The sequence below is a fragment of the Pelobates fuscus genome, chromosome 1, assembly GCF_036172605.1.
Source record: "Pelobates fuscus isolate aPelFus1 chromosome 1, aPelFus1.pri, whole genome shotgun sequence".
Lineage (NCBI taxonomy): Eukaryota > Metazoa > Chordata > Amphibia > Anura > Pelobatidae > Pelobates > Pelobates fuscus.
This window is the reverse complement of record NC_086317.1, coordinates 169,672,742-169,686,607: the sequence shown is the minus strand read 5'-3', so window position 1 is coordinate 169,686,607 and position 13,866 is coordinate 169,672,742. Positions and strand designations below refer to the sequence as shown.

At 38.9% G+C, this 13,866-nt stretch overlaps 1 protein-coding gene across 1 annotated transcript in view; it reads right to left on the bottom strand.

Annotated features, from left to right (window-relative positions):
- PIK3C2B (phosphatidylinositol-4-phosphate 3-kinase catalytic subunit type 2 beta) overlaps positions 1 to 13,406 on the bottom strand; it is a 156,019-nt gene extending 142,613 nt beyond the window's left edge. Inside the window, exon 1 of the mRNA XM_063452303.1 lies at positions 13,259 to 13,406. The gene's annotated coding sequence lies outside the window, so the exon portion shown is untranslated. The remainder of the gene's footprint in view (positions 1 to 13,258) is intronic.
- Between the last annotated feature and the right edge of the window lie 460 nt (positions 13,407 to 13,866).

Genomic DNA, 13,866 nt, shown 5'->3' with positions numbered 1-13,866 from the left:
TGTGCTATCCATAAATAGAAGATTGGCAGTGGTGCCACGCTTATAAACGACTCTGGGAGCCTGCAGTTGCCATTTGCCAATGCCGACAGTATTTTGCCTATAGTTAGGGTAGGCAGTTTGATAAAACAACTTAGAAGTTGACATTTGACTGCTAGGAATTATTCAGCTGACGTTATGTAAAATAAGCTGGAAGGGTAAAATAGAGGGGTGATTAAAGGTTGAAGTAATCTCGTGTGGTATAGATGGTACCCTACTATGGTAACAAAGTCCTCAGCAGGTGTTGTACTGTGCACAGTTCACTAGCCACACAGTTAGCCAATTTCCATACTGAGCAGCGAGATGGCGGGTGTTTGGTGGTACCGGAGGCTGATGGATCGTGAACAAAGAGCGGCCTCTCCCCAGCCCCAGGCCTTGTTAAATATCGGCATATGTCTTCCACAGACTCGGAAGCTCTCTTTCCCTGTGGGGGCGCTTTGTAACGCACTGATGTTTCTCTGCCGCCAGTGACGGGCAGTCTTCCGGCGGTGTGGGTGATGCCTCGGAGATGGTCTCTGTATGACCTCCGACCCAGGCGGGAATGTAGCATGTGATATAGGAGCTTGAGGTTTAGCTTTACCCAGAACAGGATGCTCCGCTCCGTTTTGACGGACCCCTCCGCTTCCGTGTTTTGGGTAAAAGGCATCTGTGACAGGCGCTGCTCCAGCAGATCCCAGAAGCGGGTAAATATCAGGTCCAGTTGTGTAGGTGTATGCTGCTTGGATGCAGGCGCTGGCAGTCGGGTTGGGTCCGCCATCTTGCTAGGCCCGATGCGGTTGGAGCCTGTATTACAGCTTTCGGCATGGGCCAGGTACGATGTGTGTCTGGTCGGTTGGGACTAAGATAACCCCCGCCGGTCCATTGGGTGCTGGAGGGGGGACAAGCTGTGACCTGCAGGTAGTCAAGGCGCCGACAATGCTTCTAGGCCGTGTCGTTGGCCAGGCTAGACTGGTACAAAAGTCCACTTATGTGGTATAGGCATGTAGGTCATGCTGTCCTCTTTCGTATGTCGGCAATAATTTGTCAATTCACTGCCTCTGCCTAGTATAAATCGTCGGGTTTTGCAGTAAGAAGCAGGAGCTGCAGTGACATGCGTCTGCTCTGCGGTCAGGCCCTACCCCCAGACCTAAACTATTTTAATCAATTTGGCATTCAGTGACTATAGCCCTTACGCTTGCTTATCGGCTAAAAAAATTGTTAATATTTGAATAAGTATTAGACTCCACTATCATGCAATGCTTATTTATATTTGTAAGAGGATTACAAATTATGCAGCACTGTGCAGACGCATCACATAAATTGTAATTGTACAGATAATGATCAGGCATCTTTAATATCATAAGTAGGAGATCTGAAATAGATATGGAATGGAAACTAATGCTAAATGTAAACCTCGAATACTTCGAAATCAAAACAAAAGCCAAGGCCTTGTCATTTCTTAGCCAAATAAGGTTGTTTCCCAGCCTCTCCACTGCAGCACACACTGACACTCCCTCTGTGAATCCATGAACCACGTTCCATTTAATACATTCTTAGCAACATGGCACTTGGGCAGCACTTACATTAATCATCAAATGGAAAAGTGATCAGCCATTTCAAGCAATTGGGTGATTATCTTTCTATTATTCTGCATGTGAAAAACAAGAAAATTCAAAACACAAAAACATTTCTTTCTGTAGCACGGAATGAGAGAGAGAAAAAAAAACCTATAACAAATATAAACCCTTCACAAGTAAGCAATTTTTACTTGAAAAAAAATATTAGCATAACATTTATTTGAAACAAAGGGAGCATAGCTAGAACATACACACAATATGATAAAACAGCCATTTTGTTTATAGAATACTGGTGAAACATAAAAAATAAAAACAATTGTGCAAATGTACACAATTTTCACTTATTAATTCATCTTTCATAAACAAATAAAACCATTAAAAAAAAAAACACACATACTGAGGGAATGCTGAGCTTTAGACAATATAAAGCAATTGTTGTATTGCAATATTTCACACAGGTAAAACGAGATATTCAATAAAATAAGAATTGTCAGGAATTCATGGTAAATTCCAATTTTAAGGCCAAAATAGCTGAAATGGAAATGCCCAAGTCACTTGCTGAAGTGCTAGATGTCTACGTAGTATCTACTTGTAAAGCCAGTTTCTGAAAGTGCCTATTTTTATGAGAAATAGGCACTTTTAAAAGTCAAGGAACATTTACTGTGAAGTGTTCCTTTAGGTACCTTGCTAATAGGTATTTGTAAGAACACTGATTGAATAAGGAGCAGTAAAAATAGCAACAGAATGTAAGAATATTGCATTAGTTGTATATTACCCATATACATTAAGTACAGCTACATCATATTTGTAAAATTAAAGATTTATAGCAATCATGTTTATGTTAAAAGGTGTATGATTGATAAGATTCCCATCTCCACCTAACTGCAGGAATGTTATGTTCTTTGAAGTTTCCTTTACTGTTTGGAAGTAGGAGATGGAGGCTGTCATTTTCAAGACATCTGCAGATAATAAATTGGTGGTACAAGCTTCTGGCAGAGAAATTTGTTTATAAGCTGGTAATCATTCCATGTTTTTTTTTATTTAAATTCCCATCGCATAACCGTAAAAACCATGTATACTTGATTTTGTTAGTGAAAGGGTTAAATAAATATCCCTTGAATGTCATTCTATTGCAAATCTTTAGGATCTGATCCTGTTGCCAATATGTACATGGAATGGGTGAGATAGCAATACTTGTGCTCCCTTACCTTTTAATGGAGAAAATGTTCACATTCCATTATTCCATACAATGGCAATAGGATCTTTCAATTCACTTCTATAATTGTTTCTCATTAATTTTTACCACATGAGACTGTCCAAGTGGCCCTATGGTGCGTTTGAGATCTGCCTGAATGCTTCCAGTTTGCACCACTTATTCATTTCAATAAAACATTACATTTTATTCATTGAGGGTATATCTAAAAACAGCTTGCCAAAGATCGATATCTATATTGCAGGGTTAAGATAGCCACTAGAGGTGCTCCCTGCCGTTTCACAGAGATGGACTTAGTGAAACGACACTGGCCGTCCTCATGCTTTGCATGAGGATGTCCAGCATTTCCAAATTCCCTCAGAGGAAAGCTTTGAATCACTGCTTTCCTATGAGAAAGAACTAAAGTGTTCATTTAATGTGGTAGGTCAGTGCTGGTAAAACAGTGCCAGTAACTGCCTTACAGCATAACCATAAATCTTAGAGGACCTATTAAAGGTGCCATAATCAGGCATTGTAGGCCCCATGGCATCACCGAGCTACCCACTCCAAGTGCTAATGTCAGCAGCAGCACAGAAGCAGACATGATAGAACTACAACAGGGTACAGGGATGTTTACTGGGAAAAATACAAATGCAGAAGCCAGTATTGTTGGTGAAAATAGGTACACTGATATATGAAACAGTGGGAAATGGAGGAGAAAAGGCCCAGGAGACTTACCGGTATGTGGAAATAGTAACGAACATGGAGAGGAAAAAGGGGACGGATATTATAAGGAAAGGATGAGATTGTGGTGGTGGGAGAAAAGCGCCTTATATAGAGCATAGTAAAATTGTACTGACACAATGTCAGGGGAATGTATGGAAGGGGTAGAGGGTGAATACTGAAATAGAACTGGTAATATTTCACTTGATTCTTTGTCTTGTCTGCCTGGTGGGAAGCTCTGTTTTTTGTATTTATTTTTCGACCGAAAGACCCATGTTAAATACTTGTGAGTGCATACAGTGAGTGGTCTTTTCAAATGCATAAAAATTGCAATAAAAATGTATACAATAAAAAAAATAGAACTGGTAGAAATGCTTAGATTAAAAGAAGGCTGATGTTAAAGGGGTATCATCTAGGGCAGTGTTTCTCAACCTTTTACAGAGAAGTACCCCTGCCTAAAATAAAATTCCTAAGTACTCCTGCCTCGAGAAAGTAATTACTATTTAAATTCCAAATTAAACATGTAGTCACTAATATTTAAGTTAATCCGATATTGGAGAAGAAGTCTGGTTAAATTTAGAAAATAATATTTTTAAAATAAATTTGACCTAATTTTTACGTAAGGAGAAGTGTATGAATGATCAATCTGAAGTCACAAAATGAAAAAAATAATACACACTTAAAGGGACACAATCATCACCAAACATATGTATTTCTGACCCTAGAGTGTTTAACCCACCATTTAGGTGACTTGCCCCCTCTTAGCCACCCTATAAAAGTTTAAAACCCACCTTATTTCCAGTGCCGCGCGGGTCCGCAGGCACAGGCTCCGCCCCCTTTGTGGCATCATCAAAATGGCAGATTTTTAGCCAATCCAATTCTTTCCCACAGGGAAAGCATTGGGTTGGCTAAAATTGGCATGGGGCAGGGCCAAATACCGTTTTGGCCAATCAATGCATCTCTATAAGGTAAATTTAGTGTCTCCATGCAGAGCGTGGGGACGCTGAACAGCAGGGCTGCTTACTGTGCAGCACTGAGCCAGGAAGCACCTCCAGTGGCCATCTAAGGAGTGGCCTCTTGGAGGTGTCCCTAGGGACAATGTAAGCACTGCCTTGTTTACATGAAAATGCCTGAAGGCAATGATTGTACTCACTAGAACAACTACATTAAGCTGTAATTGTTCTGGTGAGTATAGAGTCCCTTTAAATTTCTTAAATACAGCCCTAGTCACACTTTCTTGCACGTGAATTACACAGTCTTCCTAAGCATTTCCTGTAAAGAGTCATCTAATGTTTACACTTCCTTTGTTGCAAATTATTTTTAATTTAGAATTTTTTATCTCTCACTCTGTTAATAGCTTGCTCGACCCTCCAGTAACCTCCTGTATGTAATTAAAGTTCAATTCACAGAGCAGGAGATAAAAACTTGAAATTAAATTGAAAACAAAATCATCTTGTTTTCATGCAGGCTGTGTCAGTCACAGCAAGGGGAGGTGTAGCTAGGGCTGCATAAACATAAAGTTTAACTCCTACGTGGGAGAGAATTAAGTAGTGAGATTGCAGAGGCATGATCTATACACCAAAACAGCATCATTAAGCTGAAGTTGTTTTGGTGAATATAGTGTCCCTTTAAGAAATATCCCTCTTTATCCCAAGCAGGGAGTCTCAGGATTCATATTGACGCAAGCAAGATCTGTTCAAACAGAATCACTCATTTACTGAAACAGGAGACTCATTTTTATGTGAAATCAATAGATTTTTTATAAATAACTGAGGCTCCCTGGAGGTACCGATATTCGCCTAGTGACAGCTGCCTTGACAATAGATGCTCAACAGAAAGGAAGAAGCAGTCATGGCCAAAAAAAACATACTATGGCATATATGTGCAATAAAAGATACACATTTTACACATAACAGGTTGCCTTTTTAAAGGAACTCTCCCACCTCCATAACTTCAGCGCACTATTGGTCCCGGGAACCTGACACCACTGCCTTCCCCACTTCATTTCTCACATCCAAAGAAATATGAAGAGGCTTTTGTTGGCAGCCTGTGATATGGTGAGAGCATCAGTTGTCGGGAGTGTTTCTTTAATTGATTTTTGTTCATCGAAGAACCACTTCAGCTTTTAGAGGTGGTCATGGTATAGGAAACTGTATGTGCAGCATTTATGCTTGAAACAGTGCACATACGGAGATATTTGCACACAAGTGCTGGGGGCTAGCTACACCCCCACTATACATGACTTTGGTAGTCAGTCTTCTCCGGACTGCGAAATGTCAATTCTGTGCAAAAATTACATCCATTGTCAGGGCGCACTGCATGCTGGCAATGGACGCGATTAGTTCTCCCTTTCAGGCACTGCCTGCAAGGAGAAGCATTTTGCCTCCCTGTTTTAATTTATGTCCCGCCTGCCGTCCTAGCCTCCCTATAGACTTAACATTTTATTTGTGTTTTTCAATCTATTTTCTGTACCTTGCTGTGTCAACCCTGACTCTCTCACTCGCCAGCTCAGAGTGAGCGCATGTGCTCTGAGCCAGTCAAAAGGTCCAAACGATGAGAAGCGTTTAAATGGACCACTGCGGGGAATTCAGGGATGCACAGCAACGTTGGACAGGCCATGGAAAACCCTCGGAAGAAGTTGGATTTCAGATACATGTCAAACTATTATTTAGCCATTTTTTTATTATTTTTTTTGGAGTAACCCTTTAAAATAAACAATGTAAGATTGAAGAAAAAAAAACCTACATTTTGTGTTAACAGAATGTTATCAATCTAAGAAAAAGCACAGTTTAGTACCTAAATTAATTACTATGTCACTTCCTTGCCACTTGGCGAGAAACTAAACAAATTCTGTTTTATAAATAAAGAAATAGAGGAAGTTGTTTTAGACTTTTATGGTGTATGTAGGTTCCGAAACTAATTTTCAGGTGTTCTCCATTCACTCACTCGGTAACGGAAACAAAGACACACTTCAACTTTACAATATTTTTTTTTATAAAAGCCAGTGACAAGGTTACTTTCGTCACATTGTCCATCAAGAACTGAAGGAAAGCTACAGGTTTCTCCCACATCATCACCTGCATTATGCAGCTTGTTATTGGCACAGAATGTGTCAGATGTCTGAATACTTTAAAGGACCACTATAGTCACCCAGACCACTTCAGCTCAATGAAGTGGTCTGGGTGCCAGATCCCCCAGGTTTTAACCCTTCAGATGTAAACATAGCAGTTTCAGAGAAACTGCTATGTTTACATTGCAGGGTTAATCCAGCGTGCAGAACGTCCATAGGAAAGCATTTAGAAATGCTTTCCTATGGGCGGTTTTAATGCGCGCTTGGCTCTGAACCCTGGTATACATTTTTTTTCCAGATAAACGCATATCAAATTTCCATGTTACAGGAAGTAAACGGGTTTCAATCGTGCTGTCAACAGCATCAATTCACAAGAATGCACTCAGCATCACTTTTTACTCATTAACCCATATTATTATTAATTTTTATATATATATATATATATATATATAGCCCCAACATATTCCACTGCACTTTCACTTTAACAAAACAAATAGGAAAGTATATTACAAGGGCTAACAAGAAACCAGAGGTTATTGAAGAACCTGCTCGAATGATCTTAGAATCTAGATGCGTGAAAGGTAAAACATTTTGAGCACGTACCTTTGCATGTTATTGTGAATGCACATTGCATGGAGAACCTGTTTCAGAGTGCTCGACTGACTAATATAGGGGAAGCTGTCAAGAAAAATTCCCTTCAATGAAAGCAAGTCAGCGAATCCCAGCTTTTCTACACCATCAGTTACAGACCGTGCTACATGTTTCAATGTTAACATTACCAGGGATTTTCACTGATGGGTGCATTGTTGGTAATTAACTGTAAACTGAATTCACTACAATTCATACTTACAGTGGCTTCAAAGTGAAATTTAAATTTGAGGCTAAAGTAGGCGAAATGAAAGCCTTGTCTACATTTTCCAAACCTTTTCAGTTTGTCTATAATGAAGCACTATCACTCTCCCCAAATTTAGAGCATTTTGAGCATAAAGACTGTTTTTGGCTCTTCTTTCATTGAGATTCTTTGAAACGTCTGAGTGCACCCTAAAGAACAAACACACACGCGGTATATATATACACACACAAAATCTCAAACCCCATATATACACACTCTCTTTATAGCTCCTGTACATGGAAGTGCATACAAACACACACACTACAAGTCCTAGTCACACATAGTACACCATAAACAGACCTTTTTACACACACACTACACCACAGACAGCCCCCTTTCTCTTAGTCTGTTTGTGTACCAGAAAACTCTGGACAGGTTCTGTGGGAGTAAACACTGCCCTTCTAAGTAGCCTGGAGGAGCACTATACTCCTGATCCTTCGTTATAATAGATGGCTGCTTTGATAAGTGCCTGCCTGATGTACAATTTTAAATAAACAAACTGTAGAGATCCAGGTATTCAGCCCTTAAAGCCTCCCCTTTGCAACATGTATGCTAAACGCAATTTATAAAAATTCAAAGTTTCATGCAAGAGACTCTAAACAGGGCCAATTACGAGAATGAGCACACAAATCTCACAAACAGATTAAATACATATAAAACCCAATCTACAATACTCCTTTTGACAGATCTCCATCACCATGTACACTTGTAAGGAAAGACTGGGCAAAAAATTACAAAATGTTATTTTCACAGAATAACGAATCATATGCTTATAAAACACAGCGACTTATCATTAATTGCCACTTTATTGAATAAACCTGTAAAAAAAAAAGTGAATATGTAAATATAAATTATATAAATATAAAACATCATAAACAGATTTACTAAAATAATGTTATTTTTCAAAAAAACAACTTGGTTTGATTCTCTCCATTTACTCACAGATAATCATAAGACGATGATCTATGAGAAAAAAATATTTCACTTTGCAGAAAATACGATTTATTTACATACTGTGCTAGTTCATCTCTCTTTTGTTGAGACATACAGGTTCAATTAAACATTGTTGACCCCCCCCCCTCTCCGAATAAAACCAAGCTAACGATAATTCATAAAGATAACATTTTTATGATACACTCACATTGTCTGTGTTGGAATTTCATCAAAAGAGAGAGATGTAGGGAATACTTTGATCCTCTGCTTGACAAAATTTGACAAATAGAAGAGCAATCTCTCAAGTTTTTTTTTTTTCCCCCCAGCCGTCACTATTGTCTATAGAGAATCCCACAGTCTCAAGGAATACTCCATAGACCTCAGTGTTGTATTCTCACGAATACACTAAAGGCTTATGTGGGCTCCTGGCCGTTAAAGCACCAGCAGGAGGATCAGCAGGAAGAGCATGGCAGTGGCCGCGAGGGACCGATTCAGGTGAGTATAACCAATTTTTTCCTCCGCCGCAAGGTAAAGTCATTGTCAGTGGTCTTTGCACATTATGGAAATACTGTACCCCAGATTGTGACAGTATTCTACAATTAACCTGTACATTAAGTGTATGAATGGCAAGTAACGGAGCTTATTTGAGATGTTTACCACTAAATGTATAGATTGCATGATATAACCTAGAATCCGTTGCAGCAGTGACAGTGAGGGAGGATGACACATACAGGTTGATTTACTAAAGTGAGAATTCAAAGTGAATTTCACATTTAAAGTCAAAATAGCCAAACTCGAAAAATTCTCTAAGCTATACTTTCACTTTGGCTACATATAACAATAAAAAGTTGCAAAATGTAGGAAGTTATGTAAAATTAAAGCAATCTTATATTTATTCTATATTTATTCTAAGTTAATTCACTTCAGCTTGTCTGGCCTTAAAGGGACACTGTGGTCACTATAACAATTTTATCTCTTTGAATTGGTTATAGTGCCTGGAGTCCCCTGGCACTGCCGCTCCATTAAATGTTAAACCACTTTATAGCAATTTAAATCTAAACAAGGAGTCCGGTGCCTCCTGGAGATGTGGCTACGGCAGAGAGTACACACTTCCTTGTAGTAAGTCTTCATACCGACAGTTGGAGCTTTGATAGGCTAATCGCAGTCAGCGGACACTCTCAGCCAATCAGAGCTGCCTATTGCTGACCAGGCTAATACTTCGTCATCAACACATAAAAACATTACAAACTGCTTAATGCTAAATGAAATGATGGCATCAGGGGACTCCGGACGCTATAACCAGTTTAACGAGATGAGGCAGATACAATGTCTACAATGTACCTTTAAGTCTGAAATTCGCTTTGAACTCTCACTTCAGTAAATAAACCTGCAAGAGTTTGAAGAAAAAAAAAAAAAACAAGCCTATATAAACTACTAAAAAATATTTATTTATGACGTCCATATAAATGGATAAATGCCTTTGATTACCCCCTTTATGTGGTGCATAAAAACAGATTCTATTATATAAACTCCTGAGAACAAAGCAAGGAACTCACCTTTGGTACACAGAAAGTCCTGAAGAGGTATTGCAGGCTTTAAGATATAAGCACACACAGAGCTTCTAATTTACAAGGCATTTAAAAAGATACACCCACCAAATGAGCTATAGTATTGCATTTATGGTATCAGGAAACGTCGTGGAAAAAAACAAACCTGGTACTGTCAACAACCGTTTAAACTTTTCTTATATTCAAAGCACAATCTTAATATTTGTTAATCTGTCTCCAGGATACGCTAATGAAAAAACTATAAGTCTTTCTTTTAACAAAATACACAAACAAAAATGCTGCAGTCTCCTTCACTGTTAAAAAAAAAAAAAAAAAGTAAGTAGGCATCTCTGTCATCGGAAAGTTTAAACCATTTAAAAACACGAATGGAAGGAATAAATAAATTCACAAATAATTTTAATCGAAAGCAAATGCACATATCGCAGACTAACAAACATCTGTCATGCACACATATTTTAGGTCATGGGTCTTCAATTAAAATAGTCCTTGCAAATTACTTTAACCCCTGAGCTCCAGGGGCCAAATAAGCAGTACTCTTTTGAGATGATGGCAGGACAGAGATCGTGATCTAATACCATGTACCTTAACAGAGAGGCAACTAAAATGCAAGATATTATCATGATGGCATATTCACGGCTTTTGCATACACTTCAACAAGACCTTGCAAAATGGTGCCAACCTGCATATCCTTACTCAACCGGCCAAGCTAGAATTCCTGAACATACGTGTGTGTCCCAGTATAAGCACCACAGAGCTTTCTATTGCTATATAGAAAGTATTGCAATAGAGCCACAGTAATATTGAGTACCTGCACTTATTGATGAACTAATGCTTGTTTCTCTGCTGACATTCACTAGCAGATTCATATGAGCACCTCTGTTGCTCACATAGGGACAAAAGGATTGTTTTTACTATTAGTGTATTTTAATGTACTATGTGCATCCTGTTAAAAAAAAAAGTTTGTAAAAATTGTGTGGGAAATACAACACCTTTCAACTTCTTTGAGGAAAAACACCCCCAGGCTTGTCATGGAGGGGTTAAACGACTCTATTGTGACTCAAGACTGCAGGCTCAGGTTAGTTTATAGCAGATGCATCAGTATTACTGGAGCTTAATCACATGTTCTGCAATAATCCTTTGCATTAACATGGTTATTCACTAAATTTAAAAACTTTGCAAAAATAAATTTGAATGGCAAGTCTGACCTGGCTAAACTATCCAAGCTGTAACTAAAGCTGGGTTGGAAAAAGATTTTCATATGATCAATTTTAACCTAAATATTATGCTAAATTTGTGCGATTTGGAATTTAGTGAATAAGCCGCCAAGTGTCAACCACAATGAAATCATCTTTTTTTCTACCCAAGAAACACAACTTTTTAGAAACACAACTAAAACCTGCTTCTCATTTTGCCTGAAGAACAAAATAATGCCAAAAAATAAAATAAACAAATTATTCACTAAAGTGAGAATTACCAAGAATTCAAAGTGAGTTTCAAAATAAATGCCAAATTAGAATAATTCTCCAAGCCAATTCTGATTTCAGCTTGGCTGCTTTGGCCTTAAAGGAACACTACACTAAAGAGTTAGGAGCACAAACCTGTATTCCTTATGTTTTAGTGACTCTGTCCCTATTTAAAAACAACCCTCTCCCCCAATTTATCTACTATAATAATTAAATGTTTAACTCAACTTTAGGCTCCCTTGCCTCCCGCGATGTCGCAGAAGAGGTGCACTACCAAAGAATCTTCTTCAGAGCATATATACTGTGACAATTGACCCAATGCTCATCTCAGTTTTTCTTAATAACTACGCCCATGTCTCATTATGGCAATGAAAAAGAATAAAAGCTACATATGTTATCACTAGGCAACTGCCTACAACGCCTTTATTCTAGTGACACATCCATGCCAAAACTGAAGTAGACCCGAAGATACAGGACAGATCCAAAGATCGTGTTTTACAGAAATGGCTTGGCTATATATTATTTCACGATTAAATAATTGGTCAGTATGTCAATTTGGGGAAAAATGTAAGTTGTTTTATATTTGTATACATGTGTAACAGTTATATTAGCTGAGGACAGATTTGCTGTGGAATTGCTGGATATTTGTATTACTGGTTGTTATGAACCAATAATAGGTTTCTCTAATGCAGAAAAAGGGGGATTTCTGCCATATGACAAACTGTGCTGTGTACAGTAGTCTGTCACATGACCTCCCAGCAACATAATAAAGGGTGCCAAAGACATGTGAGGATCCCTTTGTGATGCAGACAGATCCTGAGGGAAAAGTCCAGCTCCTTTGTCAGGACCTCTCTCACAATGTAAAGACGACTATTCATGTCCATACACTGTTGCTATGTAGCTGGCCAGGGATTTAGTTCTCTGTTCAGATGCCAACAGCTTCATAGAGCAGCAAACATATGGGGTTTATACAGTAAACAGAAAATTGGGGTAGAATGAAAATTGAACTATAAGATTTACAGAAACATCATTTCTCCAATTCATTGTTTTTTGGTTTGTTTTTTTTAATTTAGCAAATTCACCCACATTTTGTAATCTGGTTTTCAAATGACCAAACCTCACACTTTTGTGAATAACCCATAGAGCAAACAAACAACAAATATATATATATTTTTTTTATAAGAATCCAGCCAGATAGACATATCATATAAACACACACACACACACCTTTCAGAATGCAGCCTGACTAACACCCAAGCTCTTAACAATTAACTGAAATAACTTAAGCAGATCTCTCTGCAATACACCCACATCTTTCTAACCTTTCTACATGACAGAGCACAGCACTTTCAACACACCCTGTACACATTGATAAAAAATGGCAGCATAATTATCTTTATTTTGCCCATATAAAGCACTGGCTGCTTACAGTAGCAGTGACTGTCCCCTGGGTATACTATAGGCAGGGTACATGTGAATCTAGAATGTCACACAATTCGATTTTTTGTTAGATCTCACAATATAATTGTGTTCATGAATACAAATATGGAGCAGTCACCTTGGACACTCCTGCTGCTGTAGACCACCCCTCCCATGATGCTCAGCCACTCAGTAGCCATTACTGATATTGCAGTCCCTAATTAGCACTGGCCACCTACCTCACACGCCCCGCTTACTATTTTTTTTGCAACACCCGGATAAATGTCCCCATATTCAGACAGGTGCCTGGCCCCAGTGAGTGCTGCCATGTCTAAGCCATGGTTGCCTTGACTGGGAGCATGCTAGCCATGAGACATCAATAGCTCACCCTGTGCATATCTCTCACCTGGCTTCTTACATTCGGTACACTACTCCTCCAGCACGGTCCGGCCGGCTTTCCAGGACTGGAAAATTGTTTTCGAAAAATTAAATAATCCACCGCAGGAAAGGGGGTGAAGCTGGACAAGGCGAAGAGAGGGAGATTTGAGAGTGAGTGTGTGTGCAGATAGCAAGAAGCACACTGAGCGATACACAAGGCAAACAATAGCTTGCACACTGGAGCTGCGCCATCTGATGGTCACACGAGGAATTGCAGCAACATGCAGGCAGATCATGTGCATCCACCATTAGACTAGGGAAAATGATGAGATCTACTGCAAAACACAACAGGGCTTCTCATCAAAACATGGGGATGTTATCTGTCAGGGTTAGACCTTGATAGAGGGGAGTGTGCACTCAGATAAAATGGTAAATCAGTGCATTTTCAACTGTCATGGATATGCAGTATTTTGAAGATAAAGTGGGTAATCCCTTTATTGCATTGTGAATAACATAGGCTGCCTGTATGTTTGCAATTTGAATTTCTGGTGCTTACATATATACAGAGCTGGTAAAGGTAGAGAGATCAGGTACAAGCATTAGGTAGCCATTAAGATTTTTGTGAATGTATATTTA